We start from the raw sequence: 19,204 nt of genomic DNA, 5'->3' as shown, positions 1-19,204 counted from the left end.
CCACCAACAGACTGACAAAGGTGGCACACTCGGTGGTGCAACCAAGTCAAACTGCCTTTATGCCTGGAAGACACATACTAGAAGGGGTAGTTGTCTTACATGAAACCTTACATGAAATCCACTCGAAGAAACTCGATGGAGTGATATTTAAAGTGAATTTTGAGAAGGCGTACGATAAGGTCAAGTGGCCTTTTTTACAGCAAGCTATGCGCATGAAAGGTTTCAATGAGTCCTAGACGAATTAGGTGGATTCTTTTGTCCAGAAAGGCAGTGTTGGAATAAAGGTTAATGATGATATTGGCCATTATTTTCAAACGCATAAAGGCCTGAGGCAGGGTGACCCAATGTCCCCAATACTGTTTAATATTGTGGCGGACATGTTGACAGTACTCATAGGCCGGGCCAAGGAAAAGGGGCTGATTGGTGGACTAGTCCCCCATCTGGTGGACGGGGGGGGGGGGGGGGGGGGGGGTATCCATCTTACAATATGAGGATGACACAATATTATTTTTGGAACATGACCTTGCTCAAGCTCGTAACATGAAACTCATCCTATGTCTCTTCGAGCAATTATCGGGGTTGAAGATTAATTTCCACAAAAGTGAGCTTTTCTGTTTTGGAAGGGCCAAAGAGGACCAAGAAGAATACAAGCAACTGTTCGGTTGTGAACTGGGATCGCTGCCCTTTAGTTATCTTGGCATTCCAATACATCATAGGAAATTGACTAATAAAGAATGGAAATGTATCGAGGATCGATTCGAGAAGAAACGTAGCTGCTGGAAGGGTAAGCTTATGTCATATGGAGGACGGCTAGTATTAATTAATTCGGTACTAACGAGCATGTCGATGTTCCTCTTGTCTTTTTTTGAAGTACCCAAAGGGGTACGCAGGAGATTAGACTTCTATCGATCTCGGTTCTTTTGGCAATCAGACGAGGTTAAGACAAAATATCGTCTGGCAAGATGGGATATTATTTGTCGACCAAAGGACCAGGGGGGTCTTGGGATTGAAAACCTCGAGGTGAAAAATAAATGCTTGTTGAGTAAGTGGTTATACCGATTATCGCTGCATTCCGAAGGAATGTGGGCCCAGATTCTATGCAACAAGTATTTACACTCCAAAACTCTAGCCCAGGTTGCTATAAGACCTAATGATTCACCCTTTTGGAAGGGACTCATGCGAGTGAAGGATACTTTCTTCCATAGGGTGAAGTTTACTGTTGGGGACGGCTCAACAATAAGGTTTTGGGAGGATACGTGGTTAGGTGATAGGCCGCTAGCTCTCCAGTATCCTTCTCTGTATCATATTGTGTTGGGTTTCGTAGTAATTTCAAAAAAATTCCTACGCACACGCAAGATCATGGTGATGCATAGCAACGAGAGGGGAGAGTGTGATCTACGTACCCTTGTAGATCGACAACGGAAGCATTAGGTTGATGTAGTCGTACGTCTCCACGGCCCGACCGATCAAGCACCGAAACTACGGCACCTCCGAGTTCTAGCACACGTTCAGCTCGATGACGATCCCCGGACTCCGATCCAGCAAAGTGTCGGGGAAGAGTTCCGTCAGCACGATGGCGTGGTGACGATCTTGATGTACTACCGTCACAGGGCTTCGCCTAAGCATCGCTATAATATTATCGAGGACTATGGTGGAAGGGGGCACCGCACACGGCTAAGAATATGATCACGTGGATCAACTTGTGTCTTAAGGGGTGCCCTCTGCCTCCGTATATAAAGGATCAAAAGGGGGGGGGGGCGGCCATCATAGGGCGCGCCAGGAGGAGTCCTACTCCCTCCAGGAGTAGGATTCCCCCCTTTCCTAGTTGGAATAGGATTCGTTAAGTGGGAAAGAGGAGAGAGAGAAGGAAGGGGGGCGCCGGCCCCCTCTCTCCTTGTCCTATTCGGACTAAGGGGGAGGGGCGCGCGGCCCAGCCCTGGCCACCTCTCCTCTCTTCCACTAAGGCCCATTAAGGCCCATATACCTCCCGGGGGGTTCCGGTAACCTCCTGGTAATCCGGTAAAATCCCGATTTCACCCGGAACACTTCCGATATCCAAATATAGGCTTCCAATATATCAATCTTTATGTCTCGACCATTCTGAGACTCCTCGTCATGTCCGTGATCACATTCGGGACTCCGAACAAACTTCGGTACATCAAAATGCATAAACTCATAATATAACTGTCATCGAAACCTTAAGCGTGCGGACCCTACGGGTTCGAGAACAATGTAGACATGACCGAGACACGTCTCCGGTCAATAACCAATAGCGGAACCTGGATGCTCATATTGGCTCCTACATATTCTACGAAGATCTTTTATCGGTCAGACCGCATAACAACATACGTTGTTCCCTTTGTCATCGGTGTGTTACTTTCCCGAGATTCGATCATCGGTATCCAATACCTAGTTCAATCTCGTTACCAGCAAGTCTCTTTACTCGTTCCGTAATCCATCATCCCGCAACTAACTCATTAGTCGCAATGCTTGCAAGGCTTTATGTGATGTGCATTACCGAGAGGGCCCAGAGATACCTCTCCGACAATCGGAGTGACAAATCCTAATCTCGAAATACGCCAACCCAACATGTACCCTTGGAGACACCTGTAGAGAACCTTTATAATCACCCAGTTACGTTGTGACGTTTGGTTGCACACAAAGTGTTCCTCCGGTAAACGGGAGTTGCATAATCTCGTAGTCATAGGAACATGTATAAGTCATGAAGAAAGCAATAGCAACATACTAAACGATCGGGTGCTAAGCTAATGGAATGGGTCATGTCAATCAGATCATTCACCTAATGATGTGATCCCGTTAATCAAATAACAACTCTTTGTCCATGGTTAGGAAACATAACCATCTTTGATTAACGAGCTAGTCTAGTAGAGGCATACTAGTGACACTCTGTTTGTCTATGTATTCACACATGTATTATGTTTCCGGTTAATACAATTCTAGCATGAATAATAAACATTTATCATGATATAAGGAAATAAATAATAACTTTATTATTGCCTCTAGGGCATATTTCCTTCAGTCTCCCACTTGCACTAGAGTCAATAATCTAGATCACATCGCCATGTGATTTAACATCAATAGTTCACATCATCATGTGATTAACACCCATAGTTCACATCATCATGTGACCAACACTCAAAGGGTTTACTAGAGTCAATAATCTAGTTCACATCTCTATGCGATTAACACCCAAAGTTCACATCATCATGTGACCAACACTCAAAGGGTACTAAGATGTGATCATGTTTTGCTTGTGAGAGAAGTTTAGTCAATGGGTCTGCCACATTCAGATCCGTATGTATTTTGCAAATTTCTATGTCAACAATGCTCTGCATAGAGCTACTCTAGCTAATTGCTCCCACTTTCAATATGTATCCAGATTGAGACTTAGAGTCATCTGGATTAGTGTCAAAAACTTGCATTGACGTAACTCTTTACGACGAACCTTTTTGTCACCTCCATAATCGAGAAACATATCCTTATTCCACTAAGGATAATTTTGATCGCTGTCCAATGATCTACTCCTAGATCACTATTGTACTCCCTTGCTAAACACAGTGTAGGGTATACAATAGATCTGGTACACAGCATGGCATACTTTATAGAACCTATGGCTGAGGCATAGGGAATGACTTTCATTCTCTTTCTATCTTCTGCCGTGGTCGGGCTTTGAGTCTTACTCAATTTCACACCTTGTAACACAGGCAAGAACTCTTTCTTTGACTGTTCCATTTTGAACTACTTCAAAATCTTGTCAAGGTATGTACTCATTGAAAAAACTTATCAAGCGTCTTGATCTATCTCTATAGATCTTGATGCTCAATATGTAAGTAGCTTCACCGAGGTCTTTCTTTGAAAAAACTCCTTTCAAACACTCCTTTATGCTTTGCAAAATAATTCTACATTATTTTTGATCAACAATATGTCATTCACATATACTTATCAGAAATGCTGTAGTGCTCCCACTCACTTTCTTGTAAATACAGGCTTCACCGCAAGTCTGTATAAAACTATATGCTTTGATCATACTATCAAAGCGTTTATTCCAACTCCGAGAGGCTTGCACCAGTCCATAAATGGATCGCTGGAGCTTGCACACTTTGTTAGCTCCTTTTGGATCGACAAAACCTTCCGGCTGCATCATATACAACTCTTCTTCCAGAAATCCATTCAGGAATGCAGTTTTGACATCCATTTGCCAAATTTCATAATCATAAAATGCGGCACTTGCTAACATGATTCGGACAGACTTAAGCATCGCTACGGGTGAGAAGGTCTCATCATAGTCAACCCCTTGAACTTGTCGAAAAACCTTTTGCGACAAGTCGAGCTTTGTAGACAGTAATATTGCCGTCAGCGTCAGTCTTCTTCTTGAAGATCCATTTATTCTCAATTGCTTGCCGATCATCGGGCAAGTCAACCAAAGTCCACACTTTGTTCTCATACATGGATCCCATCTCAGATTTCATGGCCTCAAACCATTTCGCGGAATCAGGGCTCATCATCGCTTCCTCATAGTTCGCAAGTTCGTCATGGTCTAGTAACATGACTTCCAGAACAGGATTACCGTACCACTCTGGTGCGGATCTCGCTCTGGTTTACCTACGAGATTCGGTAGTAACTTGATCTGAAGTTTCATGATCAAAATCATTAGCTTCCTCACTAATTGGTGTAGGTGTCACAGAAACTGGTTTCTGTGATGTACTACTTTCCAATAAGGGAGTAGGTACAGTTACCTCGTCAAGTTCTACTTTCCTCCCACTCACTTCTTTCGAGGGAAACTCCTTCTCCAGAAAGTTTCCGAATTTAGCAACAAAAGTCTTGCCTTTGGATCTGTGATAGAAGGTGTATCCAATAGTTTCCTTTGGATATCCTATGAAGACACATTTCTCCGATTTGGGTTCGAGCTTATCAGGTTGAAGCTTTTTCACATAAGCATCGCAGCCCCAAACTTTCAGAAACGACAACTTTGGTTTCTTGCTAAACCACAGTTCATATAGTGTCGTCTCAACAGATTTAGATGGTGCCCTATTTAACGTGAATGCAGCTGTCTCTAATGCATAACCCCAATACGATAGTGGTAAATCGGTAAGAAACATCATAGATTGTACTATATCCAATAAAGTACGTTTATGACGTTCGGACACACCATTATGCTGTGGTGTTCCAGGTGGCATGAATTTGTGAAACTATTCCACATTGTTTTAATTGAAGACCAAACTCGTAACTCAAATATTTGTCTCCGCGATCAGATCGTAGAAACTTTATTTTCTTGTCACGATGATTTTCCACTTCACTCTGAAATTCTTTGAACTTTTCAAATGTTTCAGACTTATGTCTCATCAAGTAGATATACCCATATCTGCTCAAATCATCTGTGAAGTTCAGAAAATAACGATACTTGCCGTGAGCTTTAACACTCATCGGACCGCATACATCAGTATGTATTATTTCCAATAAGTCAGTTGCTCGCTCCGGAGAACGGAGTCTTAGTCATCTTGCCCATGAGGCATGGTTCGCAAGCATCAAGTGATTCATAATCAAGTGATTCCAAAATCCCATCAGCATGGAGTTTCTTCATGCGCTTTACACCAATATGACCTAAACGGCAGTGCTACAAATAAGTTGCACTATCATTATTAACTTTGCATCTTTTGGCTTCAATATTATGAATATGTGTATCACTACAATCGAGATCCAACAAACCATTTTCGTTGGTGTGTATGACCATAGAAGGTTTTATTCATGTAAACAGAACAACAATTGTTCTCTAACTTAAATGAATAAACGTATTGTAATAAACATGATCAAATCATATTCATGCTCAATGCAAACACCAAATAACACTTATTTAGGTTCAACACTAATCTCGAAAGTATAGGGAGTCTGCGATGATGATCATATCAATCTTGGAACCACTTCCAACACACATCATCACTTCACCCTTAACTAGTCTCTGTTTATTCTGCAACTCCCGTTACGAGTTACTAATCTTAGCAACTGAACTACTATCAAATACTGAGGGGTTGCTATAAACACTAGTAAAGTACACATCAATAACATGTATATCAAATATACTTATGTTCACTTTGCCATCCTTCTTATTTGCCAATAACTTGGGGTAGTTCCGCTTCCAGTGACCAGTCCCTTTGGAGTAGAAACACTTAGTTTCAGGCTTAGGACCAGACTTGGGCTTCTTCACTTGAGCAGCAACTTGCTTGCTGTTCTTCTTGAAGTTCCCCTTCTTCCCTCTGCCCTTTTCTTGAAACTAGTGGTCTTGTCTACCATCAACACTTGATGTTTTTCTCGATTTCTACCTTCTTCAATTTCCGCATTACGAAGAGCTTGGGAATCGTTTCCGTTATCCCTTGCATATCATAGTTCATCACGAAGTTCTACTAACTTGGTGATGGTGACTAGAGAATTCTGTCAATCACTATATTATCTGGAAGATTAACTCCCACTTGATTCAAGCGATTGTAGTACTCAGACAATCTGGGCACATGCTCACTAGTTGAGCGATTCTCCTCCATCTTTTAGCTATAGAACTTGTTGGAGACTTCATATCTCTCAACTCGGGTATTTGCTTGAAATATTAACTCAACTCCTGGAACATCTCATATACTCCATGACGTTCAAAACGTCTTTGAAGTCCCGATTCTAAGCCATTAAGCATGGTGCACTAAACTATCAAGTAGTCATCATATTGAGCTAGCCAAACGTTCATAACGTCTGCATCTGCTCCTGCAATAGGTCCGTCACCTAGCGGTGCATCAAGGACATAATTCTTCTGTGCAGCAATGAGGATAAACCTCAGATCACAGATCCAATCCGCATCATTGCTACTAACATCTTTCAACACAATTTTCTCTAGGAACATATCAAAAATAAACACAGGGAAGCAACACCGCGAGCTATTGATCTACAACATAATTTGCAAAATACTATCAGGACTAAGTTCATGATAAATTTAAGTTCAATTAATCATATTACTTCAGAATCCCACTTAGATAGACATCCCTCTAATCCTCTAAGTGATTACGTGATCCAAATCAACTAAACCATGTCCGATCATCATGTGAGATGGAGTAGCTTCATTGGTGAACATCACTATGTTGATCATATCTACTATATGATTCACGCGCGACCTTTCGGTCTCCGTGTTCCGAGGCCATATCTGTATATGCTTGGCTCGTGTATTCCGCGTGTGCAACTGTTTTGCACCCGTTGTATTTGAACGTAGAGCCTATCACACCCGATCATCACGTGGTGTCTCAGCACGAAGAACTTTCGCAACGGTGCATACTCAGGGAGAACACTTCTTGATAATTAGTGAGAGATCATCTTATAATGCTACCGTCAATCAAAGCAAGATAAGATGCATAAAAGATAAACATCACATGCAATCAATATAAGTGATATGATATGGCCATCATCATCTTGTGCTTGTGATCTCCATCTTCGAAGCACCGTCATGATCACCATCATCACCGGCGCGACACTTTGATCTCCATTGTAGCATCGTTGTCGTCTCGCCAATCTTATGCTTCCACGACTATCGCTACCGCTTAGTGATAAAGTAAAGCATTACAGCGCGATTGCATTGCATACAATAAAGCGACAACCATATGGCTCCTGCCAGTTGCCGATAACTCGGTTACAAAACATGATCATCTCATACAATAAAATTTAGCATCATGTCTTGACCATATCACATCACAACATGCCCTGCAAAAACAAGTTAGACGTCCTCTACTTTATTGTTGCAAGTTTTACGTGGCTGCTACGGGCTTAAGCAAGAACCAATCTTACCTACGCATCAAAACCACAACGATAGTTTGTCAAGTTGGTGCTGTTTTAACCTTCGCAAGGACCGGGCGTAGCCACACTCGGTTCAACTAAAGTTGGAGAAACTGTCACCCGCTAGCCACCTTTGTGCAAAGCACGTCGGGAGAACCGGTCTCGCGTAAGCGTACGCGTAATGTCGGTCCGGGCCGCTTCGTCTAACAATACCGCTGAACCAAAGTATGACATGCTGGTAAGCAGTATGACTTATATCGCCCACAACTCACTTGTGTTCTACTTGTGCATATAACATCAACATATAAAACCTAGGCTCGGATGCCACTGTTGGGTTTCGTAGTAATTTCAAAAAATTTCCTACGCACACGCAAGATCATGGTGATGCATAGCAACGAGAGGGGAGAGTGTGATATACGTACCCTTGTAGATCGACAATGGAAGCGTTAGGTTGATGTAGTCGTACGTCTCCACGGCCCGACCGATCAAGCACCGAAACTACGGCACCTCCGAGTTCTAGCACACGTCCAGCTCGATGACGATCCCCGGACTCCGATCCAGCAAAGTGTCGGGGAAGAGTTCCGTCAGCACGACGGTGTGGTGATGATTTTGATGTACTACCGTCGCAGGGCTTCGCCTAAGCACCGCTATAATATTATCGAGGACTATGGTGGAAGGGGGCACCGCACACGGCTAAGAATATGATCACGTGGATCAACTTGTGTCTCAAGGGGTGCCCTCTGCCTCCGTATATAAAGGATCAAAAGGGGGGGGGGCGGCCGGCCATCATAGGGCGCGCCAGGAGGAGTCCTACTCCCTCCGGGAGTAGGATTCCCCCCCTTTCCTAGTTGGAATAGGATTCGTTAAGTGGGAAAGAGGAGAGAGAGAGAAGGAAGGGGGGCGCCGGCCCCCTCTCTCCTTGTCCTATTCGGACTAAGGGGGGAGGGGCGCGCGGCCCAGCCCTGGCCACCTCTCCTCTCTTCCACTAAGGCCCATTAAGGCCCATATACCTCCCGGGGGGTTCCGGTAACCTCCTGGTAATCCGGTAAAATCCCGATTTCACCCAGAACACTTCCGATATCCAAATATAGGCTTCCAATATATCAATCTTTATGTCTCGACCATTCCGAGACTCCTCGTCATGTCCGTGATCACATCTGGGACTCCGAACAAACTTCGGTACATCAAAATGTATAAACTCATAATATAACTGTCATCGAAACCTTAAGCGTGCGGACCCTACGGGTTCGAGAACAATGTAGACATGACCGAGACACGTCTCCGGTCAATAACCAATAGCGGAACCTGGATGCTCATATTGGCTCCTACATATTCTACGAAGATCTTTTATCGGTCAGACCGCATAACAACATACGTTGTTCCCTTTGTCATCGGTGTGTTACTTGCCCGAGATTCGATCGTCGGTATCCAATACCTAGTTCAATCTCGTTACCGGCAAGTCTCTTTACTCGTTCCGTAATCCATCATCCCACAACTAACTCATTAGTCGCAATGCTTGCAAGGCTTTATGTGATGTGCATTACTGAGAGGGCCCAGAGATACCTCTCCGACAATCGGAGTGACAAATCCTAATCTCGAAATACGCCAACCCAACATGTACCTTTGGAGACACCTGTAGAGCATCTTTATAATCACCCAGTTACGTTGTGACATTTGGTTGCACACAAAGTGTTCCTCCGGTAAACGGGAGTTGCATAATCTCATAGTCATAGGAACATGTATAAGTCATGAAGAAAGCAATAGCAACATACTAAACGATCGGGTGCTAAGCTAATGGAATGGGTCATGTCAATCAGATCATTCACCTAATGATGTGATCCCGTTAATCAAATAACAACTCTTTGTCCATGGTTAGGAAACATAACCATCTTTGATTAACGAGCTAGTCTAGTAGAGGCATACTAGTGACACTCTGTTTGTCTATGTATTCACACATGTATTATGTTTCCGGTTAATACAATTCTAGCATGAATAATAAACATTTATCATGATATAAGGAAATAAATAATAACTTTATTATTGCCTCTAGGGCATATTTCCTTCATATTGCTCAACGTAAGGAAGAGTACGTGGCGATGCAGACAGTACCTTGAATATCCAGTTCAGGAGATCTCTAGTTGGGGAACACTGGACCTCTTGGCTGCACTTAGTGAGGAGGCTAATGGAGGTACACCTTTCCGATGAGAAGGATTCTTTTAGATGGAAGCTCACGAATAATGGCTTGTTCACAGTCAAGTCTATGTACTTAGATCTCATCAACTTTGGCCCAATCCCGCGATCGCTTCATATTTGGCGAGTTAAAGTACCCCTACGAATTAAGATATTTCTGTGGTTTGTCCACAAACAAGTGATCCTAACCAAAGATAACTTACTTAGGCGGAGATGGGTAGGTGGCTCGAGGTGTTGCTATTGTGATCAGGATGAAACAATACAACACCTATTTCTTGATTGCCCGCTTGCGAAGTTACTTTAGAGATCGGTGCATGTAGCCTTTAATATTTCACCTCCTAATAGCATAGAGACTTTGTTTGGGAGGTGGCTTGATGGAGTGAATGTACATCTCGCGCGTAATATTTGGATTGGAATATGCGTACTTATTTGGGTTATATGGAACTATAGGAATGATATAATTTTTAAGAGAAAACCTATGACTAATTTCTTGCAGGTTATATTCCGGGCTACGGCATGGATCCATACTTGGTCATTAATCACTCCTACGGCCTCCAGAGAGCAGCTGGCTACTGGGTGCAACCGATGGGAGATGGCAGCTTAGGTTTTCTTCAACCGGTTTGGATGGCGATCACTGCATAGGATTGGTCCTTAGTGGATCCTCGTTAAGCCGGATGCGGCTTTGAGACTTGTAATTTTTTGTTTTTATTTTCACTTGGCTCCTTTTGTGAGCAGTCCTTTGCACTCCAGACTTTGTTTTATCGTCTTTTTAATAAAGTGGTTGCATGCATCTATCCGATGCAGAGGCTGGGGGATGACCTCCTTTTCAAAAAAAAATGGTCGGGCACAACATGTCTACTCTTGCGCCATCAAATATCTAGAATGTTTAACGCACTTCTTCTTCGGTACAACCCCTGGACACATCAATGGTCCAGATCGTCTTATACCCCTTTTTTTAGAACAAAGACGCCGAAGGCGTCCAACTTTAAATTAATAAAGCCCACACAAGGCAGAGTCCAACAAGTTAACCACATAACACATAAAGTAAAACGGACGCAACCAAGGTACATTACATGCTACCGGCCGAAGCCTGCGAGGAAAAGAAAATGAAAATAAGTAGCAGCGTGCAGACGGCCAGTCCAAAAGATCGCATCCAACGGCAAGCTAGTGGCGGGCGCCGATCTGAATCAACTGAATCCGCTCCATAGCCTCCGTCATGCGATCCGCATCATGCCGTTTCCCCAACGGCGTCCATGTCTAAAGGAACAAGTGACATTTGAAAATAATGTCAGCCGGGTGAGAAGGAAATTTGTGCTCAATAGTCATCTTGTTGCGTGTAGTCCAGATGGCCCACAACAAAGCACCCACACATCTCCAGAACACATGACCAAAACCGCCCCTATGAGCTACAAGAATAGCGCGAAGGTCCGAAGCTAAGAGCGGGTTCCAGTTCTGATCAAAAGCCTCCCGAACCGCACTCCAAGCAAAGCGTGCAAGGTAGCAGTTGAAAAAGATGTGGTTGGCATCTTCGTGATGCCCGCATAGAGCGCAAGAGCCATCGGAAGGCCCGTTCCTACGAGCGATGTTATTAGAGGAGGGCAGGCGATCCCGAAACATCTGCCACGCCTTATACCCCTCCACCTGAAAACTTAAAAGGGTAGGATGGTCTTCACGCCCGACCTCAACGGTGACCGCCGCCGCCTTCTTGCCCCACGCCCCCATCTAGGAGCGCGCGGCCGTCGGACCTCTCCACCACCTGCGCCGGCGCCCGCCGATCCCCCCGCCCCGCCGGAGGTGGAACTGCCGCCGGAGCAGGTCGTTCTTCGGGAGGACGGCGATCCCGACGATACGCCGGACTACCTCGTCGCACTACGGGCGTCGGTGGCTGCAGCGGCGGCTTCTGCGAGGGAGGCCGCCGAGCAGGCGACAACGATCCAGGCGGCGGCGGCGATTCCGGCGGTGGTCCCGCAGGCGGAGGCGAAGGAGTCCTCGGAGGAAGACGACATCGCCTGGGACCGCTTAGCCCGGAGCAGCGACGACGACGACAGCGGCAGTGACGGCGAGGTGGAGGTCATCGATCTCGCGGCTAGCGACGGCGAGGAGTAGTTGTTTTAAAGAAATCATTCTAAGTATGAACTATGTATGAAATCGTTTAGGTTTGGATGAACTCGTTTAGGTTTGAATGAACTATGTAAAATATCTCTATGTTCAATGTAGTTTTTTGAATGCTGTTTTAATGTCTCTTCAAAGTTTGTTGAAAAACTAGCAAAATATTCAACGTTAATTTGAAAAAAATAGTCAGTATGTATTTGAAAAATTTCTGACCCATGCATAAAAATGTTCACAATATATTTCAAAAATTTCCAACTAATATACATAGCACAAAAAATATAAAACAAAACTGAAATAAAATGTCAAATGTGTATCTAAAATTCTATAAAGTGTATTACAAATGTTCAGATTGTGTTAAAATATGTTCATATAATAAAGCCGGGTGGATGAAAAAACTAAAAGTTTGAAATAAAAATATATGAAATAATAAACAAAAATAAAATAAAAAAGTGAGATATTTTAATACATTAACATTTTTGAAATACTTTTAAATTCATTAACATTATGAATCAGAGAATATTTTTAAATTCATTAACATTTATGAACCAGAGAATATTTTAAAATTCATTAACATTTTCTGAAATATTTTTAAATTCATTAACATTTATGAATCAGAGAATATTTTTAAATTCATTAACATTTATGAATCCGAGAATTTTTAATTCATTAATATTTTCTGAAATATTTCTAAATTCATTAACATTTATGAATCAGAGAATATTTTTAAATTCATCAACTTTATGAATCCGAGAATTTTTAAATTCATTAACATTTCTTGAAATCCGAGAATATTATTTCAAATCTGTTTTTGAAATTCGGCAGCAATTTACCTGAGCGGTTTCACGGAATGCACCCAACTTTTGGCAGCGCGTGTGGGGCCCCACCCGGGCACCCCATGCCAAAAATGAACGAAATCCGACAACGAACGCCCATTGCGTCACGTCCGGGCAATATTTTAGGGGTTTTCGGCCCGGAAAATTGTAGAAATTTCATACAGCCTCGAAACGCGACAAATTTTGGCGTGCGTGCCCTGCATGGTTATTGTAGCACGTGGAAAAAATGGGCCCGTTTGGCGGATGCGAAGGAGAGAGTGCGACCGAGGGCCCCTCCGCCCATACCGAAACCACTGCCTTCCACACCAAGTACCTGAGCGGTTTCACGGAATGCACCCAACTTTTGGCACCGCGTGTGGGGCCCCATCTGGGCACTCCACGTAAAAAATGAACGAAATCCGACAATGAACACACGTAGCGTCACGCCCGGGCAGTATTTTAGGGGTTTTCGGCCTGGAAAATCGTAGAAATTCCATACAGCCCCGAAACGCGACAAAATTTAACGTGCGTGTCCTGCATGGTCACTGTAGCATGTGGAAAAAATGGGCCCGTTTGACGGATGCGAAGGAGAGACGTGCGACCGAGGGTCCCCTCTGCCCATACCAAAACCACCCCCTTCCACAGCAAGTGCCTGAGCGGTTTCACGGAATGCACCCAAATTTTGGCACCGTGTGTGGGGCCCCACCCGGGCACCCCACGCAAAAAATGAACGAAATCCGACAATGAACGCACGTTGCGTCACATCCGGGCAGTATTTTAGGGGTTTTCGGCCCGGAAAATCGTAGAAATTCCATACAGCCTCGAAACGCGACAAAATTTGGCGTGCGTGCCCTGCATGGTCACTGTAGCACGTGGAAAAAATGGGCCCGTTTGGCGGATGCGAAGGAGAGACGTGCGACCGAGGGTCCCCTCCGCCCATACCAAAACCACCCCCTTCCACAGCAAGTATCTGAGCGGTTTCACGGACTGCACCCAACTTTTGGCACCGCGTGTGGGGCCCCACCTGGGCACCCCACGCCAAAAATGAACGAAATCCGACAACGAACGCACGTTGTGTCACGTTCGGACAGTATTTTAGGGGGTTTTGCCTGGAAAATCATAGAAATTCCATACATCCACGAAACGCGACAAAATTTGGCGTGCGGCCCTGCATGGTCATTGTAGTACGTGGAAAAAGATGGGCCTGTTTGGCAGATGCGAAGGAGAGACGTGCGACCGAGGGTCCCCTCCGCCCATACCAAAACCACCCGCCTTCCACACTAAGTACCTAAGCGGTTTCACAGAATGCACCCAACTTTTGGCACCGCTTGTGGGGCCCCACCCGGGCACCCCACGCCAAAAATGAACGAAATCCGACAACGAACACACATTGCGTCACGTCCGGGCAGTATTTTAGGGGTTTTCGGCCCGAAAAATCGTAGAAATTCCATACAGCCTTGAAACGTGACAAAATTTGGCGTGCGTGTCCTGCATGGTCACTGTAGCACGTGGAAAAATGACCCATTTGGCGGATGCGAAGGAGAGACGTGCGACTGAGGGTCCCCTTCGCCCATACAGAAACCACGACCTTTCACACCAAGTACCTGAACAGTTTCATGGAATGCACCCAACTTTTGGCACCGCATGTGGGGCCCCACCCAGGCACCTCACGCCAAAAATGAACGAAATCCGACAACGAACACACATTGCGTCACGTCCGAGCAGTATTTTAGAGGTTTTCGGCCCGGAAAATCGTAGAAATTTCATACAGGATCGAAACGCGACAAAATTTTGCGTGCGCGCTCTGCATGGTCACTGTAGCACGTAGAAAAAAATGGGCCCGTTTGGCGGATGCGAAGGAGAGATGCACTGACTCTATTGACACTACATCTCCTTCAAATAGAGTTAATCATAGATAGACGCTTATTAAAATTGAATTAGAAAATCTCGACCGGAGTAGGACTAAAGCACGACCGACGGTTATATCACGCCGCGTGTATTGATTGCAAACTGATCACCGCGGGCCCGACGCCGTAAATATCTCCACGAGCCATCGCTACCTGAGAGAATATTCCCGACAATCTCGGACGTCGGTGCCCAATCACATCATGCATGCACTTTCGACCTCGTACGTGTCGACGACGTGCCAGATCTGATCCCGCCCGCCGTCACCCCCAGCGCCCGCCGCCACCCCACACTGGTCGCCGTCAACGCCCGCTGTCACCCGCAGTGGTCGCCGTCAACGCCCCGCCGTCACCCGCAGTGGTCGATGTCAGCGCCCGTCGTCACGCACACTGGTCGCCGTTAGCACACGCCGTCACCCGCACTGGTCGCCGTCAGCCTCGCCGCCGCCCACACTGGTCGCCGTCAGATAGGTATTTCTTTGAATATGTTTCATTGTAATATAACATCTCAGCTGCATGCAACGTCACATAGATATTATTATATGCAGTATGGACATCGATGGCGTGATTGCATGTTCGTTAGAAAAGTGGGTTAAACTTGTTAATAAGTTAACACCAAGTCAGCGATTCAAATTTTACGAAACGGAGATGGAGGGCATGTTACGAATACCTTCAGTGAAGATGGGTGATAATTTTCTTGCACTTATGATTCAAGGTTTCAATCTAAGTACTAAAAAAATCCATGGTCCAAGAGGCAGCCGGAAAGAAAGGGTTGATTTCACTGAGGCCTGATGATGTGTTCCCTATATTTGGTTTGAAGAATGAAGGAGTGGATGTTTCTAGTTTTTTGAGTATGGACCAAGGGAAAGCAGTAAAGAAAATTCCAGTTATTTTTGTTAACAAAAAGACTGGTAAAATCTTGATTGATGATCTCATTCAAAAGATTGTGAGAAATAAAAATACGGACGATGAATTTGTTTGGATGGCGTTTCTCGTCCTGTTAGGGACTATAATTGTGAAGGAAATATGCCCTAGAGGCAATAATAAATTTGTTATTTATATTTCCTTATATCATGATAAATGTTTATTATTCATGCTAGAATTGTATTAACCGGAAACTTAGTACATGTGTGAATTTGATATCCCTATTTTCTTTCCATGTCAGTATGAACCTGTGAGTGTCTGCTCCTCTCAGTCTCTCAAGGACCTCAAGCTCCCGTGCCTTCTTCATATCTTCCTGTAAGATATAAAAGTTTGTCGCCGTGAACTCATGGGCAGCTAATTTCTCAATATGTTTACACTCGTCCAATACTGGTACTGGGTATGTTTGTGAGTTTGTGTAATCGTCACGCGCCTCGTTCTCATGGAGACGAACTATGCAGTTCTCATAGTGCACAATCATATCAACAATAGTCATACCGGAGTCTAGATGCAAGTGAAGGCATGCATTCAGACTCTCACTTTGCTGGTTACTTCGCATACCTATGAAAGACCCACCAGATAGATATGATGCAGCCCAAAGCCTTTTCTTCTTGTACATCCTACGTAACCATGTTATTGTTTTCTCCGACTGCCATTTGGCGGTAAACGCTGCCCATCTCTCCTCAAATACTTTTTTTGAAGTGGCATAATAAAGTAGAGACCTGAACTCCTTTAGAGACTTATGATGAAGGTGTTTCTGCATGTTCTTCTCAATATGCCACGAGCAAAGACGGTGCCAAACCTCCGAAAGTACCTTTCTGATGGCTTTAATAATAGATGCAACTCCATCGGTAATTACTGACCTGGGCCTCTTCTGACAATGAGCCCTCAAAAACGTTTGAAGCACCCAGATATATGTATCTTCCGTCTCGTCAGACACAAGAGCACAACCAAATACCGTGGTGCAACGGTGGTTGTTCAGACCGACAAAAGGTATAAATGGCATGCCATATCTATTCATCCTGTATGTGTTGTCGAAGGCAGACACATCACCGTAGTTAATATAGTCTCGACGTGATTGAGAATCATACCAGAATAGATTTTTCAGCCTTCCTTCATCATCGACGGTGTGCTCAAAGAAGAAATCTAGATCCCTCTCTCTTTTGGTTATCATGATCCCAATATGGCAGTGTCTGCATCACCTTGTGCAAGCAACTTCATTTTTCTCTCTATAACACATGTTATAAAGCTTCTTCCTCCCAAAATCAGCCTTTGGATATGACCCATACCTACCAACGACGTTATCATAAATCATATATTTCCTGATTCCAGCACCTGCCATAGTTAAGATCTCAGCTTTTTGAAATTCTTTTATCTGATTATGAGACCGAAGAAACGTGACTTCATCTGGTCTAGCTGGAACGTGATTGTGATCATCACTGAAACTGCTGACATACCAAACGTCACGCTCCTTATCAAGCTTCAAAGTTATATGCGCATCGCAGAAGCAACGAGTCTCCGCTCTGAGCCTGTGGGTCCTGCCTTCCATTGTACAAAGTTTTGCCTGTGTTTCCCAGCTTTCGCACACAAATACTTTCTCAAGCGCATAGTTCCCTCAGGACCTTTCGAAAATTTCAGCGAGTCCTTTCTTACGCTAAAACCACACTCCGTAGCATACTGGTTATAGAAAATGTAAGCCTCTCCTAGTGACCCGAACGTCTTCCTCATGACCTTCCAATGCGTGTCTAATGAATCTTGCTGATATTCATCAAATCCGATGTCAAAATTAAACAGATCATCAACAACATGCTCATCCTTCCCGCTAGGACCATCTACATCCCCCTGTAAATTAAGGCATGAAATCATGTATGTCAGTCAGTTATTATTTTAATATGTAATGTATGTGAGTTTCAAAACTTACTTTGCTGGAGCTGTCATCATGAGATGCATCAACATACGATTTGTCACTTTCATCGTCCACAATATTCCTCACAAAGTCCCCGTCCTCGTCCATCTGCGCACATTTAAAAAAAATACATGTAAGCGCTCATACGGTTATTATGTCATTTCTTCTCCTATTGTTTTTAAAACATACCCGGAGTGCACTTTCAGTAAATGAATTATCTATATCCATATCATCATCATTATCGCCATGTCGCTGCATGATGCAAAAAAACATGTAATTGTCCGTGCGGTTTATCGTATTTATTGTTTTTATCAATATTGGTCAAACTTAGATTTCCACTATAAGATTCATCCAAACTCATGTAATTCTCCTTAGCAGGTTCATCCATATTCATTGACAAGGTTCCGTTGTCGTCGCCGTAATCATCGCCATCATAATCGCCCTCCTCGTCTATCTATACATGTTTAAGAAAATTCTAAGATCAATCGAACACCGTGTAACATCATCCCTAAAATAAGTAGTTCATCAAGCACAACGACGTCTCAAACCAACCTCTTGCATGGCAGCGAGGATGTCAGCTGGATCCATTTTGTCCGATGACCAATGCGCTGACGACGTGATGTTGCTGACCGGCCGAGGCAGGTGTCAACGGCGTCAGGATGGTGGCCGAGATCACGGGTGGGCGGCCATCTGGGCGACGGCAAAGGAACGCGGCGGCAGCAGCAACGGCGCCAGGGCACGCGCGGCGGCCTATTTGGGCGGCGACGTGGAGACGCGCGGCGACTACGTGGAGACAGGCGGCAATGTGGAGACGGCATGGATGTGTTTAGGGTTTAGGGTTACGACGGCGGGCGTCGGCGGCTCCCGTGACGTTTTTTTCTTCCATAAACGCCAATGTGGAGACGTGCGGGCGTACAACGGCGATGTACGGCGACGAGTGCGGCATATGCAGGCGGGCGTACGGCGACGGGCGCGACGTACAGCAACGGGTGCGGCATACACGGGCGGGCGTACGACGTCGCGCGCATACGTACGGCGTCGGATGGGTATTCCTAGACCTAATGTGAAATGATCATCCTGGTCATTATACGTTTTAGGGGTTGTACCGAAGCACTCCCCATGTTTAGCGCCCGCCATACCCCACAGGTTGGCCTCGGCCTTTATCTTACTAGTGATTACGGTTGGCACTGATGAAACGCCTATAGAACTCTGTCATTTCTCTCATTTATTATATTTTTATTTTCTTCTATAAGAGGGGGACCCGTTGATGAACGACCTTCCCCTCACTACCATTCTGACAAGTAAGTTAGCAGAAATGAGCTCAATCTGACAGGGAAGTGACACTTGTAGTGCATGAAGCCATTCAATACAGGATGGAAAATACCGGCTGCCCAAGTATCCTGATGGCGATAAGACATCAACAGCACCCTACTTGGAATCTTAAGATGCTTGCAAAGTTTATTTCGTTCATACCGCCTACCGGGAAAATTGACAGCCATTTTACTGTCACTGGCCAAGAATGCAGACTCCAAATGGAT

The 19,204-nt window shown here is 44.6% G+C and overlaps 1 pseudogene; it reads right to left on the bottom strand.

Moving 5' to 3' along the window:
* Positions 1–15,252: 15,252 nt before the first annotated feature.
* LOC125516700 lies at positions 15,253–18,694 on the bottom strand (annotated as a pseudogene).
* Positions 18,695–19,204: the final 510 nt, after the last annotated feature.

Source organism: Triticum urartu, chromosome 6 (assembly GCF_003073215.2).
Source record: "Triticum urartu cultivar G1812 chromosome 6, Tu2.1, whole genome shotgun sequence".
NCBI classification, from domain to species: Eukaryota; Viridiplantae; Streptophyta; class Magnoliopsida; order Poales; family Poaceae; genus Triticum; species Triticum urartu.
The sequence above is the reverse complement of the archived record's forward strand: the minus strand, read 5'-3'. Positions and strand labels throughout refer to the sequence as shown.